The sequence below is a fragment of the Aquila chrysaetos genome, chromosome 5 (genome assembly GCF_900496995.4).
Source record: "Aquila chrysaetos chrysaetos chromosome 5, bAquChr1.4, whole genome shotgun sequence".
In the NCBI taxonomy this organism is placed as follows: domain Eukaryota; kingdom Metazoa; phylum Chordata; class Aves; order Accipitriformes; family Accipitridae; genus Aquila; species Aquila chrysaetos.
In genome coordinates, this window is record NC_044008.1 from 29,611,653 (window position 1) to 29,626,387 (window position 14,735).

General features: G+C 38.1%; 1 long non-coding RNA gene across 1 annotated transcript in view; it reads left to right on the forward strand.

Annotated features, from left to right (window-relative positions):
- LOC115341903 overlaps positions 1 to 11,564 on the forward strand; it is a 56,263-nt gene extending 44,699 nt beyond the window's left edge. The window contains exons 3-4 of the long non-coding RNA XR_003923568.1: positions 10,678 to 10,997; positions 11,290 to 11,564. This is a non-coding gene — a long non-coding RNA (uncharacterized LOC115341903). The remainder of the gene's footprint in view (positions 1 to 10,677; positions 10,998 to 11,289) is intronic.
- Positions 11,565 to 14,735: the final 3,171 nt, after the last annotated feature.

Below are 14,735 nucleotides of genomic sequence, written 5' to 3' on the forward strand. Positions count from 1 at the left end.
CTGTTTTTCCAAAAGCACTGAAGAGCTTTGTATTGCGTAAATACGCCAACCTACCAGTTTCAGAGAGGTTCGATCCAGCCTCAAACATTATCTCCTAAACTGTCAATTTTAACCAAAGCATCAAAAATACAGGGAAAAATTAATGATGCATTTCTACTGATGTAGTTTACAACAACTTTAAAATTTCACCAGCATGAGACTTACTGAGACTAATAAATTAGTCTGAGTAGCAATTTGCTGAGGCTAAAGGTGTCCAAATGGCTGACAGCAACGTATTTGCCACCTGAAGTCAGTATCTCATTACCCCCAAAATCTTATATTTGGGTCACAGGTGGCCGTACTAGCAACATTTGGATCCTCATGGATTTTTCCTTTTTGAAGTTGAGAAATGAAAATGCACTCAAGCCTAAAAAGAGATTCAGCAAAAATGTAAAGCAAAAAGTCCAGATGTAACAGGTTGGCATTACTTTACACTTAACTTTGAGAATCCCTTTAGCTCTAAAGAACAGAAATGTTGATTAAGAGATTTCAGAAAATTACTGAAAGGCTGTAAGATCTGATTCCCCTACAGTGCCCATGAACATTTGCAGGATAATAAATCCTTGAACACAGTGAAAGTGATGCATTAGAGAGTGTCAAAATTATCATTTGTCCCAGACAAGCTGGTAGTGAGTATGCATATGTTATTAGTATGTGGTCTGATATAATCTGTGAAAAATGACTTTGTGAGCACAGAGTCACTCCAGTAAAACATCTTAAAATGCTTTTTTCTGTGCTGTGGATGACAAGGGCAAATTTTGGATCATTAAAAAAATTCGAGAAAGAGAACAGTTGAGAAAAAGGGAGTAATACTGTGTTCATACTAGAAATAGTCCTAAGAGAAGATTCTCTTTTATTCTCAAGAAAGTTTTTCTATGCCCAACAGTGTTGTATGAAAATATTGACCATCTAGCCAAGTTAATCCCCAATTTAATGCTAGTCATAGTAACAAATAATATAATAATTACAATATACAGAGCTAGATGAGAAAGCACAGGCTTGTTTGACTGTAGGTTAAATCTCTTGGGGCTTTTTAATTTTACAAAAATATAAATATAAAATTAGCACAACCCTTTTGTTATAGTTTTTTCCCCTTTCTTACACAGACATAGAGAAAAGACATTTCTTATGCAAACTCCAAGCAATGTCTCAGTTTAGCAGGGCATTCAGCTGGAACACAATAAGGTGTGTTTCCAAGACCATCTATTTTACAAGTCCGCTAAGGGAAAAGGAAGAGGGAAAACTGTGAATGACAGACTTGGGCAAAGTTGTTATCATGAATCGTTTATTTTCTGAAAACTGTGCTTTAGAGAGTACCAAAATGATTGGAATATGAACAGCTTTGATAGGTCCAGAAAAGAAAGATCAAAAACTTTTGAAAATACAAAAATAGAACCATTTAAATAAATTTTGTTTTGAATTTAGCCAAATACATTTAAAAGGATTACACAGCAAAAAGACATGAAAACTTTGCTTTGGACTGAATTAAGCATTTAATTGAAATCTTTTTTTTTTTTTTTCCCCTTTTATTTTCATTCCAGTGGGACGAAGCTAACATTTTCTGTTTCAGATTGACCAGAAATTCATTTTCCAAATTATTTTTTTAGTTTATATATACTTTTTCCTCCCATTCTTTTCATGAGGGGAATCACTTTGCCTGAGCTGGTAACACCCAGCTCTCTAGCTCTACCGTGTCCACTCTTGAAGCAGCAGGTTTAGGGCTGTTGATCCATGAGGGAGGGTTACAGCGGAGATGAGTCGCAGTGAAAAGCAGGATTGAGCCTAGTCTCATAAGCTCTGCTGGGCTCGTTGGCACAGATCTCTCTGTTAACATCATAGCATTAAATATCGGAGGAGAGGGGGGACTCCAGAGAACCACCAAGCGTCGGGAGCGTGGCAAGGCGAGGTGCGGCAGGGTTTCAGCATCGAGGGAGAAGCAAGGAGGCTGCAGGGACGAAGGGAGCCGCATCCAGCACCGGCGAAAGCCAGCGAGGAAGCGGTGCTCGGTCAGACGAGCAAGGCAAGGCAGGTAGCAGTGAGGCTGGCTCCAAAAAGATTAGGAGCTGCTGATCTGCAAGAAGCAGCTGGAGGTGAGATAACAGCTGCTCCCTGGCAGAGGGCAGATATCCATCAAAACTAACAAGTTACAGAACTAATTAAATTCCCAGCTGCTTTTAGGCAAACGAATAACAACATTAATTAGGATGGCTTTTTCCCATCTTCACTGGTCAGAGGGCACTGGCCTTTTGTTTTGCATTCAGAGTGCACTATTTGAAACCACCTCTGCTATCTCAGGAGGAAATCACTGAAAATAAACACTTTCAGAAAAGGAGTCTGGAAACGTCTGATGTTATGAGTATGACATAGCATTACTCACGTTAGGAGAGGGTTCAGAATTTCCTATGCCCAAAGGATCCGGGTCTCAGCAATCCCACACAACTCTCTCTGTGCCCTGGCATTTAATTTTTTTTTTTCCAAAAAATCACAACCAAAAAAGCAAGTTAAATTGAAGGTAATGGGAGGGTTATTTTCTATCTAATTTTGAGTTACTGTGTACCACATAGGCAGACAGTGACAGGAACAAGGTCATGATCTCACACAGCAAAGCATCATAACTCTTAGGTTATAGAGTCCTACTGCTATTTGGTTGCTTGAATTTGGCTCAAGGATACTTGTATTTTTAGCTGCACAGTAGCACAGCATCAAGGGGAGAGCACCCACCATGTGCGTTAGCCAACAGCCTCGTTGTTCGAGCAGTAATCTGTGAACAGGTTTGAAAGTGCTCCCCTTCAACTTCATCTGCAGGCTGAGATGGAAACAAAACGCAGGTCTTCAGCTTATAGCTCTGGCAAGAGTTATCACAAGAAGAGCACAGGCCTTGATCCTCAGCTAGGCTTTTGGTGAAAGAGACCGTGACACTGGTTCCTAGCAGAAACCTTCATGTTGTGCAAGGAGTTACCTGATGAGTTTCGACAGGTACTTTACTGGTTGGACAGTGGTAGAGAAAAAGCTTTTTTGATTGCTCTCATGGATGTAGAGACTTAAATTCCTCCCAGTTTTGGTTGGGTTTACACAATTTATGTCGTCATCTGAACGCTCCCTCTAACCAGTGCATTGGAGTAGGGTTCGATCAAGATTTATAAACACTTTTCTAACTTTAAAGTACTGTACATTTTGATTTTGTTCCTTGCTGAGCTGTGGGCTCTCAAGAATTCATTTCCAAACTTTGGTATTAATTTTCTAGTATATTTTGCTTTTGGACTAAAGCTAGGGACTATTGCCTATGAACTACTCAGGGGATACACTCTGTGTCCCTGTATACCAAACTACATTTAAATATTTAATGCTGCACAATGGCATAACTGTTAATGTCTTTCCCTCAGGGGCTCATGCCATCAAAATTAACAAATACAATTAATTTATGCAGGATACTTTATTTTCCTATGCCAGAAATGTCCAACATTTTTTTGCATGAAACATTTTTACATTTCAGACTAGTGATCTATGGCTGGTTTCTGTTTGAGATTCACAGTTCGTAACAAATGATTTATTCTTCATAGATAATACTAATAGTACATCCATTGAGTTTATACAGAATATAATGTGAGTAATAGGCATAAACCATGCTGAAGGTTATCTGATATTCACTTTGGAGTTGATGAGTCCATATTAACCATTAATTCAATCTGTGTCTTAATTAATTTCTTGAGCTCCATCACACCTTCACTTTACAAGTCACGTATGGACTGTCAGCCCTTGAATGGCTCTTCTGCTCATGATCAGTCACAGCCTGGTGATATAGCAGAACCAGAGGTTTAGAACAGAGGCAGCATACTTCAGGGATTGCCTGACTCTTGAATTTAATTTTTTTTTCCTGGATATAAAATAGTTTTAATTTAGTGCATGAAGGGCATGCCACAAAGCCCATCTTTTGTGGTGGGCCTAAAGTATAGGACTTTAAGAATTGTGTAACATATTTTTCATTTATTGTGTTCTTCCTTGCTTAGCTATTTTGTTAAAGAAGAGCTAAGCAATCTTTGTTTGTATGTATTGCAGTTTGAAAAGATGGCAGGATATCTAGGCAGTACAATGCAATTCACAGATACTAGAAGCATGAAGAAACTAAAGATATGAAACCAATTCATCTTAGAGCAGCTTTAATTCTATAATACTAATCAGGTAGATTCAATTTAGGTGAAAGTGTAATACGAAGCTCAGTTTCTGTTAAAAATAAAATGCAATTTAATTAATATTCCGTTCTACCAGTTTATCTTCATGATGCATAGACATTAAAGATGCCATGAAATTATAGCATGCTTATGTCAGTGTGAAGCTATTTACGTCTGCCCTGTGCTTTGGTTGCAGCGTAGAATACACAAATATAGCGTGCTCAAGATTTGATGAGTAACACCTTTATTATGCCTATTGACTAGCACTAAATTAGAATATAACAGCCCTGGCAGTACGCATGACAGCTGCATGAACATAAAATGTATTCCTTTCAACAGTGTATTACAATTAATGGCATGTGAATTCATAATGATCAAACACTTCTTATGCCCAAGATATTTATCAACAGTTCAGAATACAAAAGGTACCAGCTCATCTAGGTACACTTGGAATGAGTGGTAATTTTGGATAGCTCTAAGCATTTGTGTAGCATCTGTTCTGGTGGCAGCTGAGCACATCATAGATATTGAGAACGGTTATCCAAAAAGCACCTCTGAAGAACAGAACATTTTCCCTTTCAACTGAGATATGTCTTTTAGGTCCTGATTTATGAGGGAAGATCCACATTGCTAAGCACTTAACAAGTGTCGTGTTATCCTTGTCTGAAAGGCCATATACAACACACAGCATCTAGGGTTACCTCTGAGGAGCTAAAAGTCCAAGAGTGCTCTCTACTTCCTCTCACAAGCCAGCCTCCTCTGACGTCTTAGTTTTGATGGAGAAATAAAACCCAGACACATGTCCAAACAGGAGTCTAACAGGTAAGTATAAGTGAATCAGTATGAGTGGTGGAAATAAGATAAGCAGGAAGATAACCCAGGTCTGGTATGGCCTACTGAACCATATTCCCCAACTGATTGCACAATCTAGGAATAACTCTCATTCCCCACTGGCATTTTTGACATTTATTTTCTAACAGCTTTATTTTATCAACCAGAATTCTGAAGTACTTACAAATGGGAGCATACTCTCTTTTGGACACATAAACTTTGTTTCATCTGGATTGCGAGGTGGTTTATCAAGTTTACTAATTGCACAGTCCACATGTGCGTTGACTAAGGCAAATCGCTGGCTTCTGATGTGTTTGGTGTTAGGCAAACAGAGTAAGAAGCAGCTTTACTTCCAAAGAATGTGCAAGCTAACCCTCTCTTTAAACTGAAATTGTCTGTGCAGAGAACTTGGCAGAGGCTTGGAACGAACTTTTCTGTGTCTTAGAGAGTGTGCTGGAGAGCTCCTTCTGTGAGCAGTGTTCAAAGCCATGAGAATGAAGAACTCTGTGAAAAACAGGTTAACTTCTATATAGCAAATTGTTCTTGCTGTTGTCTTCTGCTAAAAGAGGGATGTCAAATAGAGGATTTAGCAAGAAGGATGATGAAACTTAATGATAACCCAAACACAAGGCAATAATGGCTGAACTCTCTTCTGCAGTGCCTTTCTGTTTACTTAATGCCTGTCTCCAGCCAGATATTTAATAAAAATACAAATTTTTATATACAACACTATATTTAAAACCTATTTTAGTGTAATCAATGTTTTCCAGTTTGTAATATTATATCACTTTAATTCAGCAATAATAAGAAGAAAGACAAATTTGAACTCACGCACAGGTAAACTTTTAAAAAAACAAAGAACGATGAATGCTCCTGATGTTTGCTCATCTTGCATAAAATTGTTGCCCCTGAATAATATGGAATGATCCCAATCTAATCAACTGAATCTTGTTTAAAAATTCAGCACCTATTTTTATTTGTATCTGATTAGCTGTGACTTATCAAAGTGTTTTGACTTGCATCTAACTAGTTCCATTTCATCCTTCAATGGATTTACATATCGTGTTATGTAAGGCCTTGACAAGAATTTGTTCATATTAAATACACTAAATTCTTGTTTATGCAGCCTCAGAGATGTTATACTTTCAAAGCCTCAAAGATGTATTCGGAAACCTGCTTCAAGATCATCTTTTTCACAAACAGCCAAATGAATGAAATCTTACTATGACTACATCAAAATCTTTCAGGCTATCATCACTCAGTATGCCACTAAGGAGAATATCATGGCTCTAAAGACCATAAATAAACTTTTATTTCTTCTCAAGGAGAAGTTATTGCCTTGTTTAGAATTGAAAGAAGTGGCAGAAAATCAGCCGGTAATCTCTCACTAAGGAGCACTCATTTTACTGTCATCAGGCATAGAAAACAAAGAGTTTGGGTTTGGTTATGAAATATATACACTTGCACAGCACTGCATGTTACTATACAAGCAATCCCATTTAAGGTATAAAAATGGTAAAATAAATAAAGCTTTAGGCCCCCTGAAAATATTGCAGTTGCAGCTGTAATTGGTTTGATGGCTCTAAAATAGATTGATTTCTTTCTGAATCTCTGATATCCGTAATCCAATGAATCACACTGCTTAACAAGACTATATCATTTATTGCTATGCACAGCTAAATTTCTTGACAAGTGTGAGATTAATAAAGTTAGCGCCCTGCATCCTCATTACTATACTCTGGAGCTTATGCTCTAAGCTTTCATTCATGTATTATTATTCAACCTTCTATGTAATGCTGGGGTCTGCATAAGCCTGTGAATGCTGTAGAAACCGAATTTCAATCAAGCGTGCAGAATCAGCAAATAATAAGCTGACTTCTGGAAAGGTGGGAGAACAGGGTGGACTGGAAGATGACAGGTTCATATTCTCCTGCCTCAGCTCAGCAGTACATGACGGAGTACTTCACACTTTAAATGCTGTTTCTCTGGAAACTGAAAATCGTGGAAAACAGGTAGATGTTAATCTCGCTTCTGGTTAAGATGACCACTGTTATTGGTAGGGGTTCCTTCAAAAACAAATGAGGAGGACTTTTATTTTTATGAAATTACTAAAGGACAACTGACAAAGAAATACCTAGAGCAGGTGAGTTACGTGAAGGGATGATGATGATTTCAACATCCTTTTAGTTTGAAAATTTGAACTCAAGATTCTCCAAGAGTAGCAGAGGAGGGAAACCCATGTCACCTCAGACATTATATTATGTTATATCATATCATATCATATCATATCATATCATATCATATCATATCATATCTGAAAATAAACAGTATATTATATAATGGGATATGGTACTATATATAAATAAATATATTATAAGGAAATATATATATTATAAACTGCAGACTCTAACAATTAGTAATTAGGTTCTAAAGATATTATTAAGGTCTAATCTATAGGCACTTCATTATACTCCAAGGTGGATGAAGGCAAAGTGCTGATATTGAGGACTATTGCTTTCTCACTGAAACTGCTGTAAGCTACTGGTGTCAAGCAGCTATGGCAAGCAAGTTAAAATCGTTAATTAGATACTAATAAATATTAGGTTTCCAAACCTTCCTCCCAGGTGTGAGGATGTTAACCTGGAAACCTCTTTATGGGCTAAGGAATTTGTGACTAATTTGCTGCAAGCGTTCTTTCAGAAATCAAGGCACAGGATCTACTGTGTTTTACAAGCTTGGTACAGTGCTTCAAAAGACCCTTTAACAGAACTCTGTCCAGTCAGAAAATGTAACTCATGTTCCCTGACCACTGATAAAAAATAGCCTCAGTGCTGCAGCACTGGGATTTGGAAGAATGACCTGTCGAGCTGTGCTTCCAGGAGAGGAGCAAAAATCAATACTACAAGAGAAAGAGAGGGCAAGAGCATGTGAAGGCCATATCAGGGAAATGTTTCACGGTGGATATTGTCTGGAGGATAAACCTATGTCAAAGATGAGATAAAAAGTGCAAAGACAGAATACAATCATCTCTCTGTTTTCAATTTGCATTAATATGTTGCACTTCCTATAAATATATTGATACAAATATATTAGATGCCACCCAGCAAAAGAAGTCTTCATTCAAGAAGTCTTTATCCAGACACCAATCTTACCGGTTGAGAGACTGTCTATGAACAGACCTAAATCCAACAGGACAAATACGATTATACATCACCTGGGTGAACAGGAGGCTATTCAGTCAAAACAGGGTGAGGACAGAGCTACTTCCAGCTCTTAGGAAGTGGTTTTTTTTTCTTCCTGCCAGTAATTTTGCAGTATTGTGTAATTCTTTGCTCTAACTTCAAACTCATCACTGCAATATTGTCACTTTGCTCACATCTGGTATTAGTTTTGGCTCCCTGCACGTGCCAAAAAAAATTCTTTTGATGTTTGTGACTAAAAGAATAATTTTTCCCCAAAAGATTCGGAATCAGAAATCCTCTGTAATGTGGAATACAAAAATAGATCTCCCCAGCATCTCTGCCACAAGAAAGAGCGTGTCTTTGCAGATATATCTAAGTTGCTGCTTCATCTCCTCAGGTCTTCATTATAGATAAACGTTCATATTTATTGAGGTAAGTAACATTGATACGAGAGACTTAAGTGCTTGAAATATATGCACATTTCACAAGAAATAGACTGGAAAATTAAGAAATAAAATTCTAGTATTGGGAAATATTCCTTTGCTTACTTTGACTGGATCACCACTGGGAGGTTCAGTTAAAAAGCAGTTCTTTCTGTTTTTTATTTCCAACATGATTCTTTCAAAATTTAAAAGAAAAAAGGGAGAAATTTCTAGGTAAAATAATCTTAATTTCACAAGATATTATTCTTTATTCTTTTCTGGACTAAATTGCCACTGCTTCATTGATTTTAACTGTCTAGATGAAAAATTGGTCCTATACAATGGCTAATATCAAAGTTTGCCTTTTTTCACGCAGTGAGAAATGACCTTCAGCAGTGTAGGCAGGAAATGGCATACCCACCCACACATCCAGTCACACATGCACTCGCTCAGCCATTAAAACATGACCTAGCTTCAGCCTAGTTCCAGCACCGCAACAGGGAACCCAGTTTTTCTTCTGGCAGAGGACTGACTGGCTCTGTGTAAAGCCTCTCTAAAGGAAATATTTTTGCAGTATGGGATTTTCAAGGGTAATGTCAGAATGCAAGCGTGTAGCAGACTATGTAAAAAATACAAAACCAAGCAAAGAAAAAGAGAGTCCAGGATGACACTGAAAAAAATACAGATATTGGAATTAATTATCATTCTGAAGTTAACACATTTATGGTTAGTGCAATCACAAAGGATATGTTTTAACTGGCCAACTATTTGAATTACTGATGCAATTGGGTTGTTAGAAATTCATTAAAACATTATTATTTGTACCTCAACTAATTGAACTGACAGATGGTGATGGGTTCAAAATTATCACTACAAGAAAAACGTATTTTTAATGTGTACTATGAAAGAGAACTTCATGTGTCAGTGATCCCCATTTCATTAAACATTATTAATTATCAATGTGCTCGTGCTTGACGTGAGAACTACATGTATCAATCACACACAGACGTGTATTCAAAGGTAAGTGTAGATTACTATGCTACTGCTACTCCAAATTGTTGTGCAGTCATTATACTATAGTCTCTTCTTCTATGACTCCGATGAGAAATGGAGAGGCCATAAATAAAGAACATGTCTTGGTCAGCCCAAATGTTCTTCTTATGGGAATATTTTCTTTCTATATCTGGGCTATGCTAAGCTAAACTGGATTTTGTTGGTATGAAATATCACCTTTAGTTAGATTTCTATAAACAGTTATCAGCTAGCAGCACCTGCAGAACCTCTTCAGATTTGGGGAGGCGTAAAAATATTTAGATTGGAGGGAATTTCTCTTAGACAACAAAATGGTTCAAAGAGTGTAGCACTGAAATTATTCAGCCATTCTGTTTTGCTTGTTATTTAAGTCTTTCATTCTCCATGTGGGGAAAACAGAAATGCATACAGGCCATAGGGGCAAGCTGACACTGTCCCTTAAAACCACAAAACTGCTGTGAAGGGAAGAACATGAAGGGTATGAGAAGGGCCAAGTCCCAGAGGAAGTCCCAAGGAATACTCTGGCTAGTTGAATTCTGCGATCTTGTTAATAATCATAAGACATATTACAGTGTGTTATACATGATATGAAGGCAGACAAGTCCCAGAGGCTGCCTCTTCCCTTTGTTCACCCATCTAAAACCAACTATAGTCTGTCCTTTGCTTTGATTCAAATCCATCTCTGAACTATGCCATACATTAAAAGCATAGCTGAAAAGCACATTCTGCTTTAGAGGTTGTGGCTGAAAAAAATACCAGATTCTTAGTTTTATCAGTTTTAATGAAAAAGGCTCCAATTTGGAAGAGTGAAATGCTTACCCTCTTTGCTTGGCAGACAGCTCAGAAAAAGCCTCCACTTACCTGGCCACTAATGATCCTCACAGAGACTTCATTGTCCAACCCAGCAGGCTAATCAAAGATGCTTTTTTCAGCCAGTTCTGATAACAGAAGGGAATATATTCATCATCATTCTGAGACTTACATAAATGTTCATTATTCTAGAAGAGAGAAGACTAAAAAGCCAGAAGATCCTGTAATCAGTGGAAGTTTCTATCATTGGACCAAATGTAAAATATTATACAAAGCAGTATGAGGGCTGCTCTAACTTTAGCCCACTGTCTGACCCCTTGTGCCCTTCTGAAAATTTCCTGATCCATCATCTTTTCTTCCGACTGTTCTCTTCTCCATCAGCCTCAAGGATGGGGATATTACAGGAGAGGCTCCGTTGACCCTGTCAAGCTGAGGATCCTTTACATACCTACATATACATGTAGGTAAATATGCTGCTGCATATTGTGATTTAAATGATCATGTGCTTGAAGGTGAGTGATTTAGGTTAAAAAATGAGTGTCTTAGCATGAGTTTTCAATGTGTTTAGAGTATTCTGAGAAGCTGCTTAAGAATATTCTAGTTATCTATGGGGCTTTAGAAAAAAAAAATAAATCCTTATTTATAATTAAGAAGGACATTCGGTCCTTTTCTGCAAGTCCATATTGATATTCAATAAGGCAGATTATGTTAGAACAAAAACTATTGATTTGACTAGTTGAGGTTTTTTCAATTTCTTACTGACTACCAACCACTATTCTGTTTTTCATTTTTTTATTTTTTTAGGTCTGTACTTCCAGATGTTTGGACAGATGCTGTTGGCAAGGAATATGCAGTCACATACCTGGAACTCTATATTGTTAATTTATACTAATACAGAGATGATTAATGCAATGTCCTGGGTAGAGGTAGATTGTCTATAGTACCAATTTGGATGTGAAAAGTTGTTCAGTAATGCTTGCTCATTAATGTTAGCTAGGTTGTCAATTAAATCTTAGATCTTCACCGAATGTGTTGCTTTGGTCCTGGCAGGTATTGAGATTAAAATCTAACTAATGCGACATGTGTGATGTGCTGTGAGGACTCAACAGGAGGGCCCCAGGATGTTCTCCAGGACTGTGCTATTGATTCAGTGAGATGCTCTGCCTTGGGCACTCTGAATGGCGTGATTTTTAGGGGCCAAGGAGCCAAGATGTGGCCAGCATCTCCTTTGGCTTGCGACTGTTCAGCCTTTTCCTCCTGTGGCTTTATATCTTTCTTGTACTCTTTGTACAACACCTTGAAGTCTGGACTTCCAGGCATCACAGTGTTGCCATTAACAAGACGGTGCGCAGTGATCATGGTTTTGAGGGATTAAATTCTCATTAAAAAAAAGAGTGTGGGAGTTGAGAAAGGCCCTACCGCTATTCAGGCATAAGGGAAAAATAAAGTTCAGGGACCTACACCTTCTTGTTGGCTGCTCTTCCTGAATACACATGTGCTTCAAAACAGTCTTGAAACATGGAGTCTTATGACCCATTTTTTCTAGCACAGTATTACCTGTTATCACTACCAGTTTTAATGGCTAATCCTACTTTGATTCCTTCTAAACATGTGGATCTGAATAATGCCTCCTGGCACTGAGATCTTTTGGCTATTGCTGCATATTTTTTGATCAAATACATATCCTTCTGTATCCAGCTGAAACAAACTTGAAAAAAATTCGGTAAATATCAGTACCAGTTTATTAAACCTGTCAGACTTGTAACTTGCTGCTGTCAGCCAAAAATAGGATTCAGTACTGATCTGGGGCCATCGTTTGCCCTTTTGCTCTCTCTCATAATGATGATTATTAATCATTTATCTTATGACACCAGCAGCATGCTAGCTGCTTCACAGTTAAAAAACTAAAGAAAAGATCTCTACTTACAAAGCCTATCATCAAAACAGGCAGAGTGGGAGGAGGTACAGCATAATCAGGACTGAGCAAGGAGATTTTGCTCAGCTTTTTCTGCCCCATGACTTTTTGCATGTGGATTGTGTTATTAGGTTAAACCTGGGGGGGGGGGGGGGGGGTGCAAATTTTACTTCCTCATATAAAAGCCACATGACAAAATTAAGATTGATCACCATTTTCAAGTAGATGAGCTCAGGTTATCTGATACTGGCTGAGGGCAGACACTCACAATCACAGTGATGTCCTGGCACTCCCAAGAGGTTCTTCTAACTAGAGCAATGCATGTGGGGCCACTTATGCATTAATCTTTCTAATGCCAGAATTGCACCCTTCTTGCTTTGAATATCTGAGAAGCCTTGGTAGCTAAGACAGTCTTTCAGAAGAAAGGAGGAGGAAATCAAACTCAGCTTTCCTAGGTCCAACCACAAGGTTATCATAAATGGTGGATGCCACCCCCTTCAACAAAAGAGGCAGCCTGCTTAGGCTTTTTGGAAGAATAATGCTATGAATGCGCTACTGAAAAATAACATATTTTTGTCTTCTAAATCCCAAATGCAGTTTCCTTCAGCACTGATTTTCTCCAGAGAACTTTGGCTCTGGAGAGAAATGAGTTTTCAAGCACACTGCTACAAATACCATGCAATGCTTTAAGGGCTCCCTGCTGTTTACATCCTTTTCTGAGGTGCCTGATTCCCTTTCTGTAAAGAAAGCCAAGTGCCTCAGCACACAAGTGAGTATTTCACTCTAAGGGTCTAAAAATTATACTGCCAGATTTACCTATTAGAGGCATAACTCGCTGTTCTCAGAGGAAGCATATACCTACGCTCGAAGCAAGCACCATTAGAAGAGAACACAATAGTAACCAAATGAAAATCCATCCATCTCCCACACTGGAATTGTTCCAGCATCGCCCTTTATGCTGCTTAGATTATCTAGCAGTCGTTTACTAGGTAATGATAATTAATATTCAGTCAGTAGCTGGTAGATCTTCAGCTGTGCCCCTTGCGCATCCCTAGTAATGCAACCTTGTCTGATGGGAGTGCTCTGAAACAGCGGTGGCACGAGCATTTGGAGACATCAGCTTGGCCACCATAATCTTACTGTATCTCACAGATAACAAAAGAAAGTTATTTTAACGGAAAAGTGCATTTTGAGTAAATGGAGGTGTTCCCGTTCCCACATGTGTGTGTGGCCACGTTGTGTGACAGGGGGTCTTGGAGTGGGGTAAGTACGACTGATGAGACACAGGTTCCCAGAGCCAGTATGCCATCTTTTCCCAGTCAGGCTTTTTTGTTTTCTTTCCCTTTATTTGAGCTGTAGAGTATTTAATTTTAAAGCTTTCTCATTCAACAGCCAGGATTTATTCTGCCACAGGACAGTTTGGGAACTGTTTAGCCCTCCAATGTGCAAGCCCTGTTGCTACAGCAATGTAACTTGGCTTTTAACTTCAATGCTCTATTAATATTCCTGATGCAGGAACTGCTGGGCTTTTTTTCTATTTCTAAAAGATAAGGACAAATCACATGACACAGCCACCTGCAGAAATTAGCCTTGCCTGAAACGGCAGGCTGCAAAACCAGCAAGGAATGGAAGTCTTGCATTAAAAAGGTGTCTCAACAGCATTATTTTTTCATCTATTCAAGTTCCAAAAAGACTGGGGAGAAGTAATTCCTGCAAGAAAGCAAGAAAGCAAGCAAACAAGAAAGAAAAGAATCAGATAGGAAGAACAGGGAACAGTATCTTTATTGTTACCAACAGAGGCATCTACTTCTGAAATGGTCAAAAATTAACTGGCCTGAAGAGACAAGCATTTACACTAGGAAATTTACCCAATTTGTTATTCCCTCTCCATATCCAGAACACACAGCATTTGAAAACAATGTGTTTGTGATTAATGCAGCCAGAAAGTTACTCCTGAAACTTTTATTCTCTAGAAAATAAACAGGTAAAAAGAGGGAGATTGTTGTTACAGAGTCACATTTCCTGATTTAAGCAATGTGGGCTGAAACTTAAGCAAATCCAAATATACTGAGACATGCTCATTTACATTCTAATTTACAAATTTAAAATATAATGGGGGAAAATATATTGAAGATTGCCAAGAATGGTGGATCAATAAGAAGACAGCTGCTACCTAGTACACTCATTTGTTTGCTTTACTTTTGGGTAGTTTTCTTTCTATGAGGTGTGGACAGTGGTTTGACCAATTGGTTTTACCATACCTTAGTTTTCTGAAAAGGATAAAAGTGTAGGAATACTGTGACAAATTGATCCAAATTGTCCTCATTATTCTGAG